Raw genomic sequence first — 21,754 nt, forward strand, 5'->3', positions numbered from 1 at the left:
CAGTCCGCACCGCCCCTCCCTCTGGACGATACTGGAAGCATGCGGGATCCCTCCCAAGATCATTGCCATAATCAAAAGCCTGCACGAGAATAGCGAATGCTGTGTTAGAATTGGAGACACTGTCACGGAATGGTTCGGGGTCACGACCGGAGTCAGACAGGGTTGTGTCCTTGCACCGTTTCTCTTCATCATTCTCTTTGACTTCATACTACGGAAGTCAATACCACCCGACCGAGGCATACCTGTTACCCCCACGGTGAAGCTATGCGACCTAGAATACGCCGATGACGCTGTCCTATTCGACAACTCAATCGAGGGCATTCAAGAGACAATCGACAGGTTGCATGACAACTCCTCTCGCGTTGGTTTGAAAATCAACGCAAAGAAAACCAACGTCTTGTGCAATAGCACCTGTCCTGATCCAGATTTCCCTCTAATTAGCGATGGACAAAACATCGAGAGCGTCGACAGCTTCAAGTACCTGGGGGTACACATCACGGGAGATGGCATTTTGCAGAAAGAGCTCGCTATCCGAATGGGAATGGCTGGAGCAACATTTAACTCGATGCGGAATGTTTGGGACTCACGATTGTACTCGGTCAAAACCAAATGTTGCCTATTTGACGCTTGCATTCTAACGGTGCTGCTTTACGGTAGCGAATCATGGCACCTTACGAAGGCTCAGAGCAACCGTGTACTGAGCTTCGAAAACAGATGTTTGCGACGAATACTGGGTGTGCGGTGGTATGACTTTAGGAGCAACGAGGAGATAAGAGAACGCACCAAGCAGCCTCTCATCATGCTGAAAGTGAAGAGGCGACGTTGGACCTGGCTCGGCCACGTGCTGCGGATGCCAGAAGAGAACTTCAACCTGGCTTCAAGCCGACCGGATTCCGGCGTCCTGGAAGGCCACTAAATACCTGGCTTTGGTTTGACCTGGAACGAAGCAAGAAGACTGGAGAGCGACAGGGATTCTTGGAGGCGCCACGTGGTGTCCATATGCTCCAGTTAAGGGGCGGATATGGCAAAAGAAGAAAGAAAAAGATCTTATTTTCTCTACAAAAATTATTATGTACCTTCTAAATATAATGTAAGACTAAATTTCTTATAGATTAAGAAGGAATAGATAATATTATATCCTCATAAATTATTAATGAAAAATTCCATTGATGATTTATATAATGTAATATTATTATAAAGATCTTTTTCGACATAGTTTGCAATAATATGAGTATGTAACATATTCCGAAATTCCTATCTAAGTTTTTTTAGCCTTATTTTCATAAGAAAATATACATAATCGAATTCGATTTGTAATACACAAGCTTCTTTATATTATATTCTTTGATATAATACACCGTATTAAATATTTATAAAACTAAATGGACGTAGATTCTAAAAAATATAATGTTCTATGCCAAAAATCAAGAGAATAATATGCATGCTTAATGTGTTTCCGTGAAACATAAAATATATTGAGACACCATCATTCTTAGGTCTTCAAAATTTCTCAAATTTTATCTTCCTCCAAAAAAAATTCATCTTTTACCATCAATAAATGCGTACAATCCCTCAAGCGTCAAACAAACCAATACGAGGTAGGTATCGTTTTTAAAAGAAACTATATCAAATACAGTTACATGTAAATTGTACATATTTACACAAAGCGCTTAACGCCAGCGGACAGCAGAGCCAGTCCAAAAAACAAAAAAAAATCTTCTTTCTTAACTTTCTTCTTTAAGCACTATGGTGCATGGTTGCAGCATCAGTCCCGTGCGGCTCAGTCTCGGCACGGAATAAGCACTTAAAATCACTTCTTTCAGACACGTTTAAAGCTTCATAGAAAGCGGCCGTGCATATCCACGGCTGTGCATATATGACGGGTGGTGGTGGGCACTTTCTGTACATATTACATTTCATCGTAGCACAGTTTGCCGTGAGCTTTCTTATCGGAAAGAGATTACCGTATAATATAGTACGGTCATCTCTATAGCACCGAGATGAAAAAATTACTCGTTGTTATGTATTTCTAATTTAATTACATACCTCTTTTTTTCTGTCGTTCCCTTGTAATTTGGTAGTTTTTATTGCGTATTTTGTTTTTTCTTTTTTAGATAAAAGTCGATTTACTTCAAGCCAGGTGGGAACCGCGCCTATTTTCATAGCTGATTTTGGCAAAATTCGTGAATTCAAGAATGAAGTCCTAACCTTACCTAACCTAGCAAATAATCCAGTATATCGGCTATTTTACAACGTTTTTCTTAGCTCGTATTCTTATTTGTCCTGTGGTTGTTTGTCCGGTACAAATCTTGCAATCGATTTTTAACAAACTTCCCGACTAGCTAGACATTTGAAACTTTTAGAATATATTATCAGAACACGGTGCCAATGCATTTTTTTAATACTTTTAGCCATCTTTAAGTAGAACGTACTTCATTTTCAGTTAATTCTGTTTTGTATGAAAAGTTATTTAAGAAGAAATCTGTAAAAAATAAAACTATTATTGGTTGCTAAGTGGGTCCTAGCAACTAAATTATGAATATTAATATATACGTGCGTTACTAAGGAAATCATTATGACATTTCAGTATTATTTCTATCAAGTACGAATTTGTTTGATCGTTTAAGCTAGTCAAGTCAAGTATGTAGGATTCAACAGAAAATTTAAAAACGTTGTATTTAAAAGGTTCTTTTTATCTTGTAATTATTTAAAATTTGTTTGCCACTAACGTCCTGTAAACCGACAAGAACCGTGTTTTATTTAATACAAAAACTTTATCTCAGTACTACACTACCCAAAGAGGTTGGACGGTCTTTAATATATAACCATATATTTTTGATACAACATTTCACGGTGAAGCATACGCTCAAATTTCCGGACACGATCAAATAATACAAGTTCGCGTAACTAGCTTTAAGTTCGAATATACGTTCTGGAGTGCTGGCATACGATTAATGTCTTCAGGAGACACCGCCAACAGTGGTCGAGTAGTAGGCCGGTATGCATGGAAAATCGTTGGTCTCGGGTTAAAATCTCGAGTCTGGCAAATTCACATGTTGTTTTGACCCAAAGCACTGACTTAAGTAAACATATGAGAAGATGACATTAATTTCTCATAAAAAAATGAACTTATTCGTTAGGTAGCCAAGATTCACATATTGTAGAACTATATAATTATGTATACTCTGTGGAAGGCGGAAGCCCATATATGATCATCTTAAGATCGAACATGGTCAATATATATATTTTTTATTTGTATTAACAGATTTTTGTGTTTACGAAAAATAGTTGTTTGTCACTTGCTCAACCGACATTGACCCCAAACAGACAATAAAAAAATGTATTTGCCAGACCCAGGATTTGAACCTGGGAACCACGATATTATAAGCCGACGCGTACGCCGCTCAGACGTCGTGAGCGTCACATAAGTACATATACTGCAACCGGTAATATGGCCCAATGTAAATAATGCGCGGAAACAGTAGTGTAGTACTAGAAGTGAAACAATCACAGAAATACCCAGGCTATTATAAAAACACTTAAATATGTTGACCTCACCGGGAATTGAACCGGAAGCACCTGGATAAGAAGTCAGCACCATACTAATTAATAATTTTAGGTATATAAAGTGTTTGTAAAAACCCGTAGTAAATACTTAGTACATTTTAGGTAAGCTCATTAAAAGATCATTCTTCGTAGATAATGGAACTAGGTAGCAAGTTGGAAATTTAATGAAATTAGCTGATGTGAAATTTCACTAAATACACATACCTGATGTTTTTTTACACCTGATCCTTCACTTAGTTATTAAGTGTTTACCTTATTTTATTGTATTAAATTGCTATATAAATAATAAATGGCAGTGTTTTTTGCCAGTGGTGAATGCATATAGTGTCTGAAGCCCGGGTCGCAAAAAATCCTTAAATGGAATAGTACAAAACTCAAATCAAATAATACTTAAAAGTATCTTTTTTGAATAAATTGCCCAAAATACTGTTTGTGTCTGACAATTAGTGAAATACAGAATTCATTTCTCAGTTCCTTATGACAGCGTCAGTCTCGCGAAAGTTTTATATAGTCGTAATTATATTTATTTTTCTTAAAAATCGTTTTGATTTCATTTATTTTTGTAAACCATAGAAGCGATGATTACTCCATTTTTGATATTGTCAACATCTACTGACGAGCTTAGGTATTATAAAAAATTATCTCTTCAAAATAGCGACTATTAAAATGTTAGGGGAATTTGGTTGTGTGTTTTGTATGTAATGTGGCAATATTACTGAATCAATACATGAATAATAATAAAAAAAAGATGTATTGTAAAGCAGCACTGCTTGGATATTCGATTTTATTCACAAATGTATAATAGTATGCCTATTTAACAACGTCAAGAGAGATATCTCTTTAATATATCATTTACTTGTACGAATTCACATAAAAAATCCAGATAAGTGTATACAGTGACCTATTTTTTAAGCATGATGGATCCATAATATTAAAAAAAAAACTAGGTCAAGTCATAATTTTTATCTTGTTAAAAAACCTCTCTATATGAAAATATGAATAAACAAGTAGCTGAATATTAAATAAATAATGTTTCCGTTGTTTAATATTTTTCCTATTATAAGCAACAATCACTGCATGTTTCATTAAATTAAATAAACCTGGCTAATATAGCGTATGGAAATGTTCAATTTTTTTGATGCTGTATACCAACCTTCGAAACATAAATTTTTAATATCGATTCAAAATAAGAATGAATTGAAAACAAGGCAAAAGAAAATTTCAATACAGATTAGATTTCATCAACCATGTTCTTGTACTCGAAAAATTATTATAATTCTGTGTTTTGCAAAATAATATTTTATGACTGGGTAGATTGACGTAATAAAAATACGTTTTTGGTTGAACAAATGAGATTTTCAATAAATAAATGTTTGTGTTATGATACTACTTGATTGTAATTTCTCTGCATTTGTTACGTAGTTAAAATGAACGCCGAATAAATAAGTGTTATAATAATGCATTGAGACAATAATATATGTGACCAATTTTAATTATAAACTATATCCATACAGTAACATCCGCAGGATAGACTAGCAAAATATTCATTATTAGTTTCACGCCTAACTGTGTTAAATACTGTTTATTAGTGAAAACACATTATGTTATTAATTTTAATAATATAAACGATCTTGTACCTTAGTGTAGTACGTAATAAAAATAATTATTAATGACCATGTCAGATTTAATTCATTTTCAATAAACAACATTAATATATTTGTCAATAGCTTTTATAAAATTTAATGTAGGTATTAATAATCAGATTTTTAGATTGCTAAATATTGTACTTATATTTATATCGTTAATAAAACTCTGGGAACAAAAATGTTTTGTGTTAAAAATAATCTAATTTAAAATAATAAACTGATATATACATAGGTAGTTGATTTGAGTTTTCAACTATTCCATTTGAGTTCCGGGTTTCGCTTTTTGGCATCCAGACATTATCCACACAAATATCTTCAGTCGGTAACCGGACAAAACAGAACAGTGACAAACAGAGCAGCTAGGGAAAAAATGAATGATAATTTTTGGGGAATTTATTTAGGTTAGGTTATGTTACGTTAGATTAGGTTGAGGTTACGTTAGGTTAGGTCATTATTTCGTTATACTTAGTCACCCAATCATTTTGAACATAGTATATTGATTAAGATGAGATATCCTAAGTTTGCCGGCAAAGACCCGTTTATTTAGCGATTAGGAATGCAGAAATTAGGTATATAACTTGATTTATTTTGACGTATTGAAAATCTGTGCTATTAAAAATCTATCAACATAATAGGTTTCAACAATATTAAATTTCTATTTTCCCTGAAAGGTCATAGTTATATTTATCGTTGTTCTGTTTTGTCACTGTTCTTTTTTGTCATGTTCTGTTTTGTCATGTTCTGTTTTGTCACTGTTCTGTTTTGTCATGGAACCGATTTATGTTTTTACGAGAAATGGTCGTTAGTTATTTAAAAAACAATATGTAAATTTGCCAGCTCAGTATTTTTGAACTCGTGATCTATGTTTTCTCAACGAATCACGATGGCGCTAGATTTAAAAAATAATAATTTAATGATAAGTAAAGTTGTATTATAAAGTTGTCTTTGAATTCTTTGGATTCTTCATACAGAATACTCATATTTTATATATAATAGTTATACTTCTTTTAGCGCGTTTGGGAAATCAGATCAGAGTTTATTTTTGGCGTGTGACATGTAACAAATATTTTTTTTTCACACGAAAAAAACGCACTCGATTGGATTCGTACCACCGATTTTTCGGTTATCAGCCGAACACACTACCTTTACGCCACAGTATGATACTGCAATTGTGACGATTATACAGTATAATAATATAGTTTAGAATTGTTCCGTTGGCTAGGCAGCGAATTTATTATTGTCGGCCATTTGCAATCCCTTGCGTAAACAAACGATTAAACTTTGAGTGGCAGTTGTTACTTTAAAAATAAAAACAACGAGAAACCATTTTATAATTAAGTAATATAAGTTAAAGTGTGTAGAAATAAACCAACGGCGTTCCAATAAGAATATACGGTATTTTTCTTGAGTGTGTAATTTAACAAGATAATTAATAAGAGCTAGTCAAAGAATCTAGTTTATCACAAGTTTTGTTTTTGTTTTGTTACGCCGAAGAAGTATAACTTCTAACGCGCGTACATAAGTACGCACACCGTTTTTTATATTATTTTTTTAGATATTACTCGTCATGGACAAATAATCTGGAGAGACTAGCGGTTATAGTAGGGTAAAACAGAGAACGAGCTCTAGTACGATGAAACGACCAAGTGACAGAGATTTCTGGGGACAATCATCAATATTTGTAATACTCCATCAAGACATAAGAACCAATAGTTGTGTAGTAGTAAAACAAACACAGAAAACAACCAGGGTTTAAAACACACACATATTATAATATAGTGATCTCACCAATAATCGAACCCGGAACCTCTGGATGCAAATCCAGTGTAGACCCATGCTTCGAGCCACTCTGCCTTGAAAGAAGCAGAAAACTCTGAAGGTCGGAGAACTTCAGACAGAAAATAGAAGATCGCTGCATTTTGGGTGGTTATCATTCTCAGCTGAGGAAACGATTAAGACAAGAAAATTAAGTAATAAAATTATTGAAAATACCATACTGTAAATTTTAACATAACATAAATTTTATTTGATTTTTATAACGTTTTTATTAGGTTGTATTCTTATTTGTCCGGTGGTTGTTTGTCCAATATAAATCTTGCAATCAATTTTTAACTAACTTCCTGACAAACTAGACATTTGAATTTCTTAGAATATATCAAAACACGATGCCAATGCATTTTTTAATACTTTTAGCCATCTTTAAGTAGAATTGAATTCATTTTCAGTTAATTCTGTTTTGTATGAAAAGTTATTTTGACACCATTATTGGTTATTAGGGCTCTGGGGTCCTAGCAACTAAATTATTCATATATACGTGCGTTACTATGGAAATCAATATGACATGTTGTCAAAATGACATTTCAGTATTATTTCTATCAAGTACAAATTTTTTTGATCGCTTAAGCTAGTCAAGTCAAGTTTATATGATTCAACAGAACATTAAAAAAACGCTGTATATAAAAAGTTCTTTTTATCTTGTAATTATTAATTTTTAATTTAATTTAGATTTTTAAAATAATTAATCTCATTAATACTAACTTGTCAACCAATCTCTCGTATACCCTGTATAAATAATTATTTATGTATTCATAAACTCCCTCATTATTTTTGATTTAACCAATAATAGAACCTTCAGTCTTCCAGATTCTTCTGTGTACACAAACCCTGCTAACTTAACAAGGGTGAAATAAAACTACTGTAAATCGTTATAAAATAAAAAATAATATCTCCGCTTATCAGCCTAACTACGAAAGCATAAAATTGTATGTCTTGGGTTTTAAGATTTCTTTCCCTCGGTAGTGTTTGCCGGAAGAAAATTTTATATTTTTGCCTGCGGCACGTGGCGACGCGGAGTCTCGTATGAAATAATTTTATTACTTGGCATCTTAAACATTTACGCTCTGATTGTGACTCGTTTCTCAAAACATTTTGTTTCTCAAAGTCTGTATGCAAACTACGCCACAGTATAAATAGAATGAATTGCTCTATATAAGAAATCGTAAATTTTCTCGTTTCGTAGTAAAACGTATTTCATTTTGAATGAATATTCATTACGATGCTTTTAATGTAATGTGCAGATTAGCCAGAAGTCTCAGAATGCGTGGATTTGCGTTCAAATTCTGTATCTGAAAAAATAGTATGTTATTTTTTAATGTATTTTTTATACGGGGCAAGGAACCAATAAGCTAGTACAGAAAAAAACTTTTATCATATATTGAATAACAATTAAAAATGCTAGATTATTTATTATAGACATATATTATTCTTAAAACCGTATTAAATAATAAAAAAATATTTTACTATTAGTATAATAACGTCAATAATAAATACCTGGCTAGCACCCAGACGTCTTTCACCATAAAGTTAGTAATGTCATTTACCATAATTGATCACAAAGAAGATTGCTTCCTGGTATATTTATAATTTAAAGTACTCAAGATAAAACCTAGTTAAAAGAAATAATTTGCATGAATTATAAACGAGTCGATAGCTTACAGGCGAAAGCACTCACCCAGAAAGTGAAACACGTGAATTCGAGTATAACTTGTTATAGAATTTTTTTGCTGAGATTATTTAAAATAATGTTATTTCTAAAATCAATTAATTATCATCATCGTCATCATCATAAGTTGCATAACAATCCAGGGCGGTTCCTAGCTTCCTCCAAGAACTTCATAAATATCCTCCAATCCTGGTCCAGTGTCTTGCAGGTGTCTGAGTCGGCCGCTCTAGCATCTCTGTTGACACCGTCTAACCACTGGAGTCTAGGCCACGACCTCCGACTGTCTGATCTGGTATCCAGGATTCCCCTCGGCAGTTGACCACTGTCCATTCTTGCTACATGGACCGCCAAAATCAATCAATATAAAATTTAATATGAGAATTCTAGAAACTAATAAAAGGCATTTTTAATTTTTTAACAATTTTTATACATCAATAAAAATTTCTACTTTCTTTCTTATTGATGTAATTTCTGAAATGAGTAGTATAACATGATTTATGTTATTACCTGTTAGTAATGTTTTTTTTTCAGAAATTATATTTATAAGAAGAAATAATCTATGGAGATCCGAAAAGCTCGCTGTTTGTTATGACGATTACAACACGCAACCATACATCGTAGGAAGTAGAATCCTAAAGCATGTGATACCTCCGCATATCCCCACAATCAAACCGCCCCTAAAATGTACAACTAGGTGGGTACTAGTCATGGAAGGTGGGTTTTATATTCCACTTAGAAACGAACATATTATTAATAATTTATCTTTTTGAGATCGTGCATCAAAACGACAAAATTTATAATAAGTATTCACTTTTATGAGTTTGATATATCTGTCAACTTATTATGAATAGACATTTAAATTATTAAAATAAATAATCTAGGTATATACTCGTAGTTCATTCACCGACTATCAAAACCCATTGATTCACATAAACCCGCTCAAAATAATTTACTTTAAACACTATAATATTTATTATATTGGCATATATAGGCAAAAAATTTAACAATCAAAAAAAATCGTTCGAAGCAATTTGGTTGACCACAGCTATTGTCTTCCGAATTGGCATCTTCTATAAATTTCAGGTTAATTATTATACATGTAGTTAAAAAAAACAGCTGATGCTTCCAATGTATTATTTATATATATTACTAGCTGAAGTACCCGGCTTCGCACATGGTTGCTTCGTGGTTATATTTATCTTAGATATTTAAAAAATAAGAGGTAATTATTTTTTAAAAATTAAAATATCTGCGTAATACAATAAGGCAATATGAAAATAATTCTAATAGGAGTAAAGGTCAAACAAAAGAACACTAAATTAAAAACGAATCCAAAATATGAAAACGTTATTAATGTTACTAATATGTAGTAAAAAAAAAACCAAAATTGGATCGAACAAACAAACAACAAACTTTGTATTTTATATAATACTTATTTAGAAACCTTCGTGGGCGTGCGCACGACAACTCACCAAAGTTTCATTGCAATCGGATGAATGGTATAGGAACGCATACGAATAGAAGAAGAAGAAGATGGTTGTACTAATTTATTAACCTTCATGGGCGTGCGCACAACAATTGGTCAAAATTTCATCGTAATCGGATGCATGGTATAAGAACGCATACGAATAGAAGAAGATAGAATAGAAGAAAATGGTTGTATCAATTCAGAAACCTTTGCGGGCGTGAGTACAACACTTGATCAAAATTTCATTGCAATCGGATGAAGGTATAGGAACGCATACGAATAAAAGAAGAAGAAGATGGTTGTACTAATTCAGAAACCTTTGCGGGCGTGCGCACAACAACCGGTCAAAATTTCATCGCAATCGGATGAATGGTATCGGGACCATACGAATAAAAGAATATAGAATGAAGAAGAAGAAGAAAAAGATGGTTGTACTAATTCAAAAACCTTTGCGGGTGTTACCACAACAACTGACGAAGGTTTCATTGCAATCGGATGAATGGTATAGGAACCATACGAATAAAAGAAGACATAATGAAGAAGAAGAAAAAGAAGGTACTCGTAGAAACCTTTGCGGGTGTGCGTACAATAACTGACAAAAGTTTCATCGCAATCGGATAAATGGTATAGGAACCATACGAATAAAAGAAAATAGAATGAAGAAGAAGAAGAAGATGATAATTTTTATAATTCAGAAAACTTTGCGGGTGAGCATACAACCATTTACCAAAATTTCATCGCAATCGGATGAATGGTATAGGAACGAATACGGGGCAGAGAGACAAACAGACAGCCAGACATTCATTTTTATACATAAGATATAGCCTATACTCTTTGCGCAAGTGCAAGCAATAAGTTGACATGGTTTTATCGCAATCGAATGAACGGTACAGTAGCGCATAAAATCCGAACAAACAAACAAACAATAATATTGATTTTTATATTATAGATATTAGGGATACTTACATTTAATATCGATATTGGGAAGAATGGTGGGGTTTTATTTTCAATATAATTTTTTCTTCTTTCTTTCCTAATAGGATCATATGGGCCTCCACAGAGAGGAGGTTTGTATTAACAGATTTTTTTACGAGAAATGGATGTCAGCTACTTTCTCAACCTATGAGGTCCATACTCTGACTCATACAAAAATTGAAAAACAATATGTGTACTTTGCCAGACCCAGGATTCGAACCCGGGACCCTCGACACTATAGACCTGAGCTTAAACCACGCGGCCATCGTGGGTGCAATCAATATAAAATATTTAGGAAAATATGTAGCCAAATAAATATCGCTAAGATAAATTTTGTTAGATAATATCCCTCAAAATGCTGTACTTCATCTGATATGTGCCCAAACAATCGACCTATTCTTAAAATTAACTTTGAGCTAATGAATAAAATACTGAAAAGTTTTTACACCGTAACAGCCGAAAATATCCGAGAAGTACACAAGACAAAGCCGAACATTTATTTTATAGCGCCTTGTTGCAAACAGTAACCATATGGCCACTAAATGTCAGCTTACTCTCAAACGTAATTCCAAGATCCCTTACAGACGATAAATTTATCAATACCCAGAAAGCTTATACCATAGGGATGGGGTATACCGCACTGAATCCCATGTTCAAATATGCTCAAATTTAGTATTAGCGATAACTTTCAATACAAAATTGTAATAATTATAAACTAGCATCTGAGTTTGTTTTGACACCGTTCATAATAATTATTATGCACGACAGTAATATTAAGCGGCCAATATTCGGATGCACTCCGTAACTTAAATTCGGCTTATATAATAAACTGATATATTAACCTTTTTTTCAACCATGTTTGATCCTAGATATTTGTTTATATAAGACATGGATTCTGGCTAGATTCTCGTCCAAACACATATTGTAAAACAATATGTGAATTTGTGATTGTGATTGGGATTCGAAACCGGAACGCACGACATTATAAGCCAACATGGAAACGAATCGGCCGCCGTGAACGCTAAATTTATATTAATAATGGCAAATATGCCTTGTATCAAAGTTTTTTTGATGTAGGTATGTATACATAATATTGTTCATAAATATTTTTCGGATGGACGGACGCATTCAACTTTACCATACACATTTATTTTCAGGAATAATTATTTAGCTATTTAACTTTGATCTATCTATTAAAAAACGTTATCTTTAAAATTTTTGTAACTAATGGATTAAACCCAACCTACTTATACATTTTTATATCAAACGACTTTATTTAACGATTTTATTTTTCTAACTAGGTATTTATTAATTTTTGCTAAAATGAATAGGTATTCTACTTTTTTACGGTAATGTATATAAGCGTAACTTACCTTTTTTGTAAATATTTCAAAATAAATCCACATCCTACTACAAATCTTGACATAAACTTGTATGTAATTCTAAGGTGATTTGTAAATTATAATAATATGAGAGAGAATCTGAAAAAAGGTTAAGACGAATAATATTAATATTGGCTACAAGTCATTTTGCATTATAAATTCATGTGTAACGAGCTTTAAATGTTTTATTCTGTATTTTAATTTACAGTTACTCTCTGAAATAAGAACGCGTTGCTTAAATATCTGAAGCAAAAAAGCAGTCTTTATAAAATATATGTTTTTAAATAATATCTACCAACCAACCCACTCCGTACAATATTCGGTTTAAGCGAGCATACAAGAGAGGCATAATAGATTGTATGAAATATTTGCAGTTGTTTAGATATGGAAGTATCTTAAAAATAACTACCTACCTCAGATTTACTCAGATTATGGAAAGAAAAAAATATCAAAATCAATTGACTAATGGCTGGCCGTTTTTTTTTTATTTACAAAAATTAATAATGCATTCAAAGCTTTCAATAAAAACGATAGTAAAACTTTATATAGTTACCAATTCAATCACAGCAACGACTATCTGGTTTCAATATTTTGTTATATCATTTCAAAAGTGTGATATTATTTCTCACTACAATATAATTACGAAAAATACCAATTGACATTGTTGCTCGTCAACGTTATCAGAGATCTGTCAAAATGTTATGAAAGTATCCTATCATTTGTTTTATTTCTCGCCCCATTAAAAAAACGATTCCTTTGTTTAAATGGCAATTTATTTTTCAAAATTAGAACTTGCGTTTACGTTTTTTCCCTCTCTAATCACCCATTGTGATCCCGACAAATATATATATTGTAATAGTGTAATAAAATTATAGTTTTGCAATCTTTTTCGAAGTATTTTTTCAACTAGTTCTTTTATAGTATGATTGTAATTGGATTGTAATTGGTTCTTGGGCTGACGGCCTTTTCAGCGAAACCCGATATCCCATCTGTTAGCTCAGGTCCCAATTAACATAGTAAACTATCTCCTTTTTTTCTAACCAACTTTCGCCGTCAGATGGTTCTAACGACTTAGGCGACGTTGGCATTCTTACACCTTACAGGATATTTTATAATTATATTATCTTTTTGTGAATGCCCCTCTGCAATGAGCCAAAACATCCAATAACTAGATACATTAAAAATGACAATAGGAGTTTCAAGCAATATAATAATATCGTCGTTGAACTGGTATAACATAACATAAAACAGAAATGACAGCCATGGTGGTTTAGTACGTAATGCACTAGGCTCTCACTCGAGGATTCTGGGTTCCCGATGAGGTCACAATAATATATTAAGTGGTTTTCTCAAAACCTGAGTAACAATGTGACCGTTTCACTTCTACTACTGCACTACTGTTTTACTACACTACTATCATTGGGCCTCATGATCTGTTGTAATGTTAAAAATAATATAACACTACATAAACATAAAACTGCTTTATGTGCATAAATATGAATGTAAACTTCTACCTAAATAGCTTAATTTATGTAAATAACAAAATTTCTTTAATATTATTTAATAATTATTGAGGCTCGCCATATTCACGCCAATTCGTATGCGAGGCTTAATAATTTTGGACTATTTGATATAGAAAAGATATTATTCCGAGAAACCGGGTGGTAGGTACTTGAAATCACATCATTTACTTTTCGTGTGAGTGCTCGCGCTTTTAACTCTTTTATAATAATTCGTGTGTATTAACTTAAGGAGGAATATGCTCAGCGTAGGTCAAAATGGAGGTTTTATTGCATTTTCAAAGCATGATCCTGGACATTCCTTAAACGTTGTAGATAATATATTTATATAATTTTGAAGCCTTATTATCCTTTATATTTATTTTAAACATTTGATGACTCCATAAAGTATTTTTATTACATAACATAGTATTCTTTTAAACCTCTCGCTCTATTGTTTTAGAATATAGTCATATTTTAGTACGTCAATGTGAACTGGCGTTAAGATTTTTTGGATTTATTAATTTTTAAACGCATTTATAAAACCATTAGTAAAATTAATGTTAATATTATATAGTGACATATTTACGATAAAAAAATATATTTTATAATCTTTTTGATCCCAAATTTGACAAGAATTAGGCATTTTATTATTCAAAAAATGGGCAAGATTAACACATTTGAAGATAATTCTAAAGATACTGATTATAAGCTATATATTTGACCATCCAAATGTGATAAACGTTCTACGAATAATGTTTCTTTATAATAATTATTGACCTAAGAATATGGTAGTATTTTTCTGAAATACGCCATTTCTATTGGCATTTCCCAGGGGCTAAGCTACAACATACGGCCGTAGCCATAAATTGACAAACGATAAATGAAGTAGGGAGTAAGATCATGTTAACGCGCGTGTTTGAACATGTACCTAACCGGATTGTTTTTAAAACGTTTAAGGAATGTCCAGGGTTATGCTCTGAAAATACCATAAAAGCTCCATTTTGACCTACGCTGAGCATGTGGGCCCTTAAGGATCTACTTTAATTTATTTTGTAATCAATTAAGTTAAAATATGACTTAATTAACTAACTTTAATCGTAACAGACGTCTGGCGAAAATCAAATGTTATTATTAACGTTCTTGTACTTTAAATTTAATTATCATTTGAAATGAAACGAAAACTTCTGACATAATTGTCACATCGGAGATTTTAACACCTGACATTGGATGTTTACGGAAGTATCTTTAGTAGGTTAGTACAGATACAAAAACATATATAGTTTATAGTTCGTAGATACGAGAGAACAAAATCAACCAAAACAATAATATACATCGAAGTAGGTATTTAAACTTATGCATATTCATGAGTCGCGTTGCAATAGTCGTCACTTGCGAGTCTACAAACGATTCAAAGCTGTGTTGCGTTATTCACTCTTGGTTGCTTCCAAATTATAACACTTTACCATAATCGAATGAGAATAATATCAAATGTTTGGATACGGTAAACTTTACAGTCAGATAAAGCAACAGTTTAAATAAATTACTACTACGACGGAGAGAGAGCTGTTGAATTTAGATACTGGCAACAGAATTTAGTCGATTCAGTCGAAATAATTATTATTATATTCTAAATATTATATTATGTATAGGTACTATTTGTATGTGACGAAATTTTGGCGTGGGATTATTGTCTTTGAATAATTATTTACTAATTTATATTCAAACGGATAATTATTCCAAATTATATATCACCGAACAAAAATTTCTTCAATTTGACATCGTTAAATAATTTGTTAAATAACTGTCTTCAAATTAATTAAACCAATAAACTATTACAATTTTCAATAATCAGTAAAGTTTACAATTAAAATTTAATGAAATATAGTATATTCTCTCTGTGAATGAAAAAATAATCTACTTTATTATTCAATGAATAATTCATAAGATTTTTGATAGTAACATTTCATATTATGTATGTTTGATAAGGAATGATACATTATTTAAAAAAATGGTTAATTTCAATTTCAATTTATTTATTTTTAACATATTGTGGATATTACAAATTACAAGTTTAAGACCTTCACAACATGACATTTAGAAACAAAGAAATATAAAACAGTATTACATAAAAAAGAGATAGATCAGTATAGAGATAGATAGTATGTTAATAAACAGTAGAAATATGCACATGCAAATAATATAAATTAGATAGATACAAGGAAGTACACCGAATGAGTTAAGTAGATCCTATTTAAGAATGTATAAAACAACGTCCACCTATACTCATCTCACGTAGGTGGAATATATCAGCACCCGAAGCAATTTCGTTGAACATAGTTATATTATTAAATTATTAGCAATAGTTGTAAATGCGTTAAGACTAAAATTGGGGGATGCCGGACGAAATCCCGAAGGCCGAAATCCCGAATGCTGAAATCCCGAAAGCCTAAATCCCGAAAACCGAAATCCCGAATGCCGAAATCACGAATGCTGAAATCCCGAATGACCAATATCCCGAATGGCCGAAATCCCGAAGGCCGAAATCCCGAAAAATAAAAAAAATACAAACAGTATTAATTGCGCCATCTTAACACTTATCTTGGATTATGTAAATTTTACAAAAGAGACAGAAAAAAATAGGAGGGGTCCTGACATTATCTAGGAATCAACGTAGATACATGTTATTAGTATCTTGATTCAAATCACAAAATACGGTAGCCAATATTAATCAAATTCGAACAATGCTTCAATTGTGTGACTATTAATTAATTTCGTCATAATATACTGGCGGCTAAATTGGTAAAGAGCATTGGCCGAAATAAGATGGATGAATATTCGTGATGTGTCCGACACTATATTTTTTCTAATAAGTATGTTTAATTATTATAGAAATAATTAATCAATACCGCATCCAAACCAAGAATATGGAGCTCCATAATGTGAATATTTTATAAACATACGTTAAAAGGTTATAGTGAGGACTTTTGTGGTCAAGTCGTAAGGTTCAGTGGCAGTAGTGTAGTACCAATGAAACAATCATAAAAACAAGCAAGCTTTGATAAAATCGCAATATTAATACTTTAGTCGCTGAAGACGCACATGCGCGTAATGACCAGGCGACCGATCGATGTAATTATCGTGCATTTTAAAGGTGCTAATTAAAAAATCATTATCTACTCAGCAGCGAACGCGTTAATGTATTATGTCCTAAGTAGGAATCGAATACGTAGCCCTCGGTTGAGGAGACAGTGCCTTACGCAATAGACTACGAGGACTAGACTAGTTGTCTCAATAATTAACATTAATAAACACACATTGAATAAAATGGGTGTGGCCAAAGCGACTTGCAATAGGTACTATAAATTACAAGTTAAAATAATCAATAACGTTTTTTAGACCTTATATCAATGTACCTATATTAATTCTTACGGGTTTTATAAGGACAATGAAATAATTATCTCCTTCTCACACCTAAAACAGATTTTAAATTACATATGCGTGTGAGCAGTGAAAAAATTAGACATCTATGGTTTTAATTAATTGAAATTTTAATTCGCTTATTTCGAATATTCTATATATATGTTTTTTTTTATTTTCTGGTTCACTGCAGAAATGACCACCTCCCCACCATGTTGCCGTACTATATTTTGATAAATATTGGTCCAACACTTCAAGTGAGTTTATAATACTAAAAATAAAACTTCGTTACTAAAAATAATTACAAGATAAAAAGAACTTTTTATATACAGCGTTTTTTTAATTTTCTGTTGAATCATATAAACTTAACTTGACTAGCTTAAACGATCAAAAAAAAATGTACTTGATAGAAATAATACTGAAATGTCATTTTGACATTCATATTGATTTCCATAGTAACGCACGTTTATATTAATAATTTAGTTGCTAGGACCCCAGACTAGCAACCAATAATGGTGTCGAAATAACTTTTCATACAAAACAGAATTAACTGAAAATGAATTCAATTCTACTTTAAGATAGCTAAAATTATTAAAAAAATGTATTGACATCGTGTTCTGATATATTCTCAAAGTTTCAAATATCTAGCTAATCGGTAAGTTAGTTAAAAATCGATTGCAAGATTTGTACCGTATAAATAACCACCGGACAAATAAGAATACGACCACAAATTCATAGACGGGCACTCGGCCATTAATCGTAATAATAATACTGTACTAGACAAATCCGAAATAGATTTTATGGTAGGTACATTATTCACGTAAATCAATAAATATCATGTCTGGAAGCAAACGAAAACTGTCCTTATTCTTATCGTTTCATCGCCTAACGGGGGTCGACCACCATCAGAGCGATCTTTGTTTTATCAATTCGGTGGAGCTGCACCCGTACCAATGACGAAGGTTCTTAAACCACAAAATACGGCATCGTCCTATATTATTCTTACCATCTTTACTTAGAAGACAAATTGGGAAATGTTGTACGTTTTCCTCTTATAATATGGCCGAAGTATTATAATTTTGATACAATATTTTGAGCGTCAATATATTTTGTCATCCGGTCTGTCTAAAGAGTTTTCAGGATGCGTAATTAATACTTGCATCAAGTGGAAATTAAGTCTATGAATAAAATGGAATAGTACAAAACTTAAATCAATTAGAATTTAAATCTTATGAAGTATCCTAGGACAATCGTAGTAGATTTTTGGGTTTCCACCGTGTGTCTAGACGTTTCGGGCTCGTTGCAGAAGCCATTATCAAGATATGATATGTTTTATGATGAAATGTAGTGTAAGTATGTGAATGTAAACGTTGCTCTAAGAATGTCAAAAGAAATCCGATTAGCTAAGAGCCAACGTTGCTCAGGGTAATCTGTCAATCTTTACGACCAGGGATACCGTCTCGAATATTGGATTTTGCTGATAGTGCTGGAAGCCATGACGTTTTAACCGTAATCCATCATCTTTATTAATATTTTCAGTGTTTCTATGGATTTCAATGGCCTCTTTTATTTACATTACATGATGTCGACAATTGCCGAACACTTGATGGATACAGGACACAAATTTGACTTTGAAACCAAGATATTGGGTCGGAATAAAGGATATTTCGCAGGATTGGTAAATGATTCCATTGAAATCCATAGAGCCTCTGCAACGAGTCCAAAACGTCGATTAAAAAAAGAAAAAGGACACACGGTGGAAACCCAAAAATCTACTACGATAAAAAACAACCGTGAAAGCCTCAAACATTATATATCCTAGGACGATATTATTAATTTTTAACATAATATTGTTGTACAGTTTATATTATTATCTAGGTTGTTCAGAAAGGAAAAATTTGTAACTTAAATGGACGGCATAGTAAAATACTAGTTTCGGTGCCTTTGTCGATAATATATTTGTCACCAACGTCTTACAAAAAAAAGTTGTAACTACGTCAGTGAAAAAAAATACTCGACGTTGCTTTTAGCATACTGGAAATTAAATTGTAAAGAATTTAACCCGTTTTTATCGAATTGACCCTTATGCGATCCTTTAGGAATTGCGTTAAAGTATTATTGATATATTTATTTTTAGTAACTATTATAATGAAAAAAAAAATTAAATTCTGATGAGCAAACTCTAGATAAGATCGGCTTACCGGTCAATACAAAAGAAAATATTATCTTTTTAATACTACTAATAGTACCTTTATTATGTAAAAATATACTGTATATAAAATTAAGTTATCACTTGATGAGCTTATATCATTGAGTTAAAGAGACTTCGTATACATAATAATTTACACGTCCTATTCAAAAACATTATAATAATATAACATTATTTATCCCTACTACTCACGATTTTCCAACTAAAAATTCCCTCCGCCTATAAAAACATGCAATTTTATCAAGTATTCCTTTCCCTATGTAATGACATAGATCTTTATACATCCACACTACCCTTAACTCATTCACTGCTGACTAGATAATGACTTTTTAATTACCACCTTTAAAATGCACGTTAATTACATCGATCGGCCGCCTGGTCATTACGCGCCAGGTGCGTTTTCAGCGTCCAAAGTATTAATATTGATATTTTTTATAATATTAGATAAACTGTCACGAAAAATTTCGACATTTTTATTTGATAAAGCTCACGATGTGAGCAAAAGTCGTGTAGGTACTAAAAACAATCTTTATGTCTTTTATTGTGTTAACTGTCAATTCATGGTAGAACTGCATTGTATTATTGATTAATTTAATAAAACGCAACATTTTTAGTAATTACTTATTTCACTTTTATTATTTAATAAATTTGGACCGGTTTCGTCCGCCTCAAAGGGATATTTTCAACTGAATGTGAACTGTAAACAATACGCGATGTTGTCATTGTATGTTGCTATTTGACAGGTTATGAAAATTGGTAAACGTCAAAATACTCCGCTCGATATGGTTCGTATTTTTTTCCAGCAGGTTTGCCACCATCTTTCTACTGTAAGCGGATATATCGCACAAGTTTCAACTATCGCATGGAAATTCGGAAGCCGCTGAAACTTTTTGATCCACGCATGCAATCTTGCAACTTGCATGATAATACGTGTTACACGTGCATATCACTATTATGGCCACGATAATAATATTTATTATCAACAGTAAAGTTAATCCATGCACGTGTAAACGGGCTCTTACGATTTACATATATTTGAATAAATGTAAGTGTTTACATTGTCTTTAATTTTGTTATATAAAATAAATAAAATTTGAAATACAGCTATCGAATAGGTACTAAAACTTGGCAATGCCATTAGGAGCTATGTTACGTATAGAAAAAAGAAAGAACTAAAAATTAGAACTACATTTCAGCGTGAATTAAAGAACAATGCTCAAAAGTTCTCCATGGAACTTTTCAAAAAATTCTTTAAGTTTCTAGAGCATTGTTTTAACCAGTTAAAGAGAAGAGAAAGAAGAAGGAAAGAGACGACGTGACAGTTTTGTAAAACAGGAGTGATCCTTTTCTCGTATTCTTTTTTTTGTAAGGAAAAGTTAAAAAAAAAAACTTAATGCGAATTGCTGACACTAGGAAATCGCTCATTTTATTACGCATAAAACGCTTTTTGAGTGGCGTTCGACGGAATTTATCCGTTTTTTTTATTATTTGACGTTTTGGCTACCCCATTTATTGGACCTTGTAATTTTTTTTATAACCTCTCTCTTTCCTAATCCTCTTTACGGTTGTCTTTTAGAATCATGGAATTTTCATCAAGTATTTACGAATAAAAGTATCATAGACTTTAAGATCTTAATTACTTATAAATTATCTGAAGAATTTCAGAAAGTCGATCAAATCATTTGATATGAGGGTGGGTCAATAATTCCTTAGAAAAAAGCATTAAAACAGTTTTTATTTTTGTATTTTTTTTTTATTTCTCAACATAATCTCCTTGGAGCTCAATACACTAAACTTGGTTAGACGTTTCTCAATTTTTTTTAAACCGACAGAAAAATAAGTTTTCAGAAGGTCCTCAAAATAAGCATTTGTCCGATCGATGACTTCTTCATTTGAAAAAAAACGTTGTCCACTTAGCCATTTTTTTAAGTTTGGGAAAAGGAAAAAGTCACTGGGGGCTAAATCTGGCGAATACGGTGAGTGGTCGACCAATTCGAACTTCAATTCTTCAATTTTAGCCATTGATCGTAAACATGTGTGAACACGGGCATTGTCCCGATGAAAGAGGATTTTTTTCCCGTTTAAA

Source organism: Rhyacophila brunnea, unplaced genomic scaffold, assembly GCF_057557595.1.
Source record: "Rhyacophila brunnea isolate RB1 unplaced genomic scaffold, BYU_Rbru_1.0 scaffold_19, whole genome shotgun sequence".
In the NCBI taxonomy this organism is placed as follows: Eukaryota; Metazoa; Arthropoda; class Insecta; order Trichoptera; family Rhyacophilidae; genus Rhyacophila; species Rhyacophila brunnea.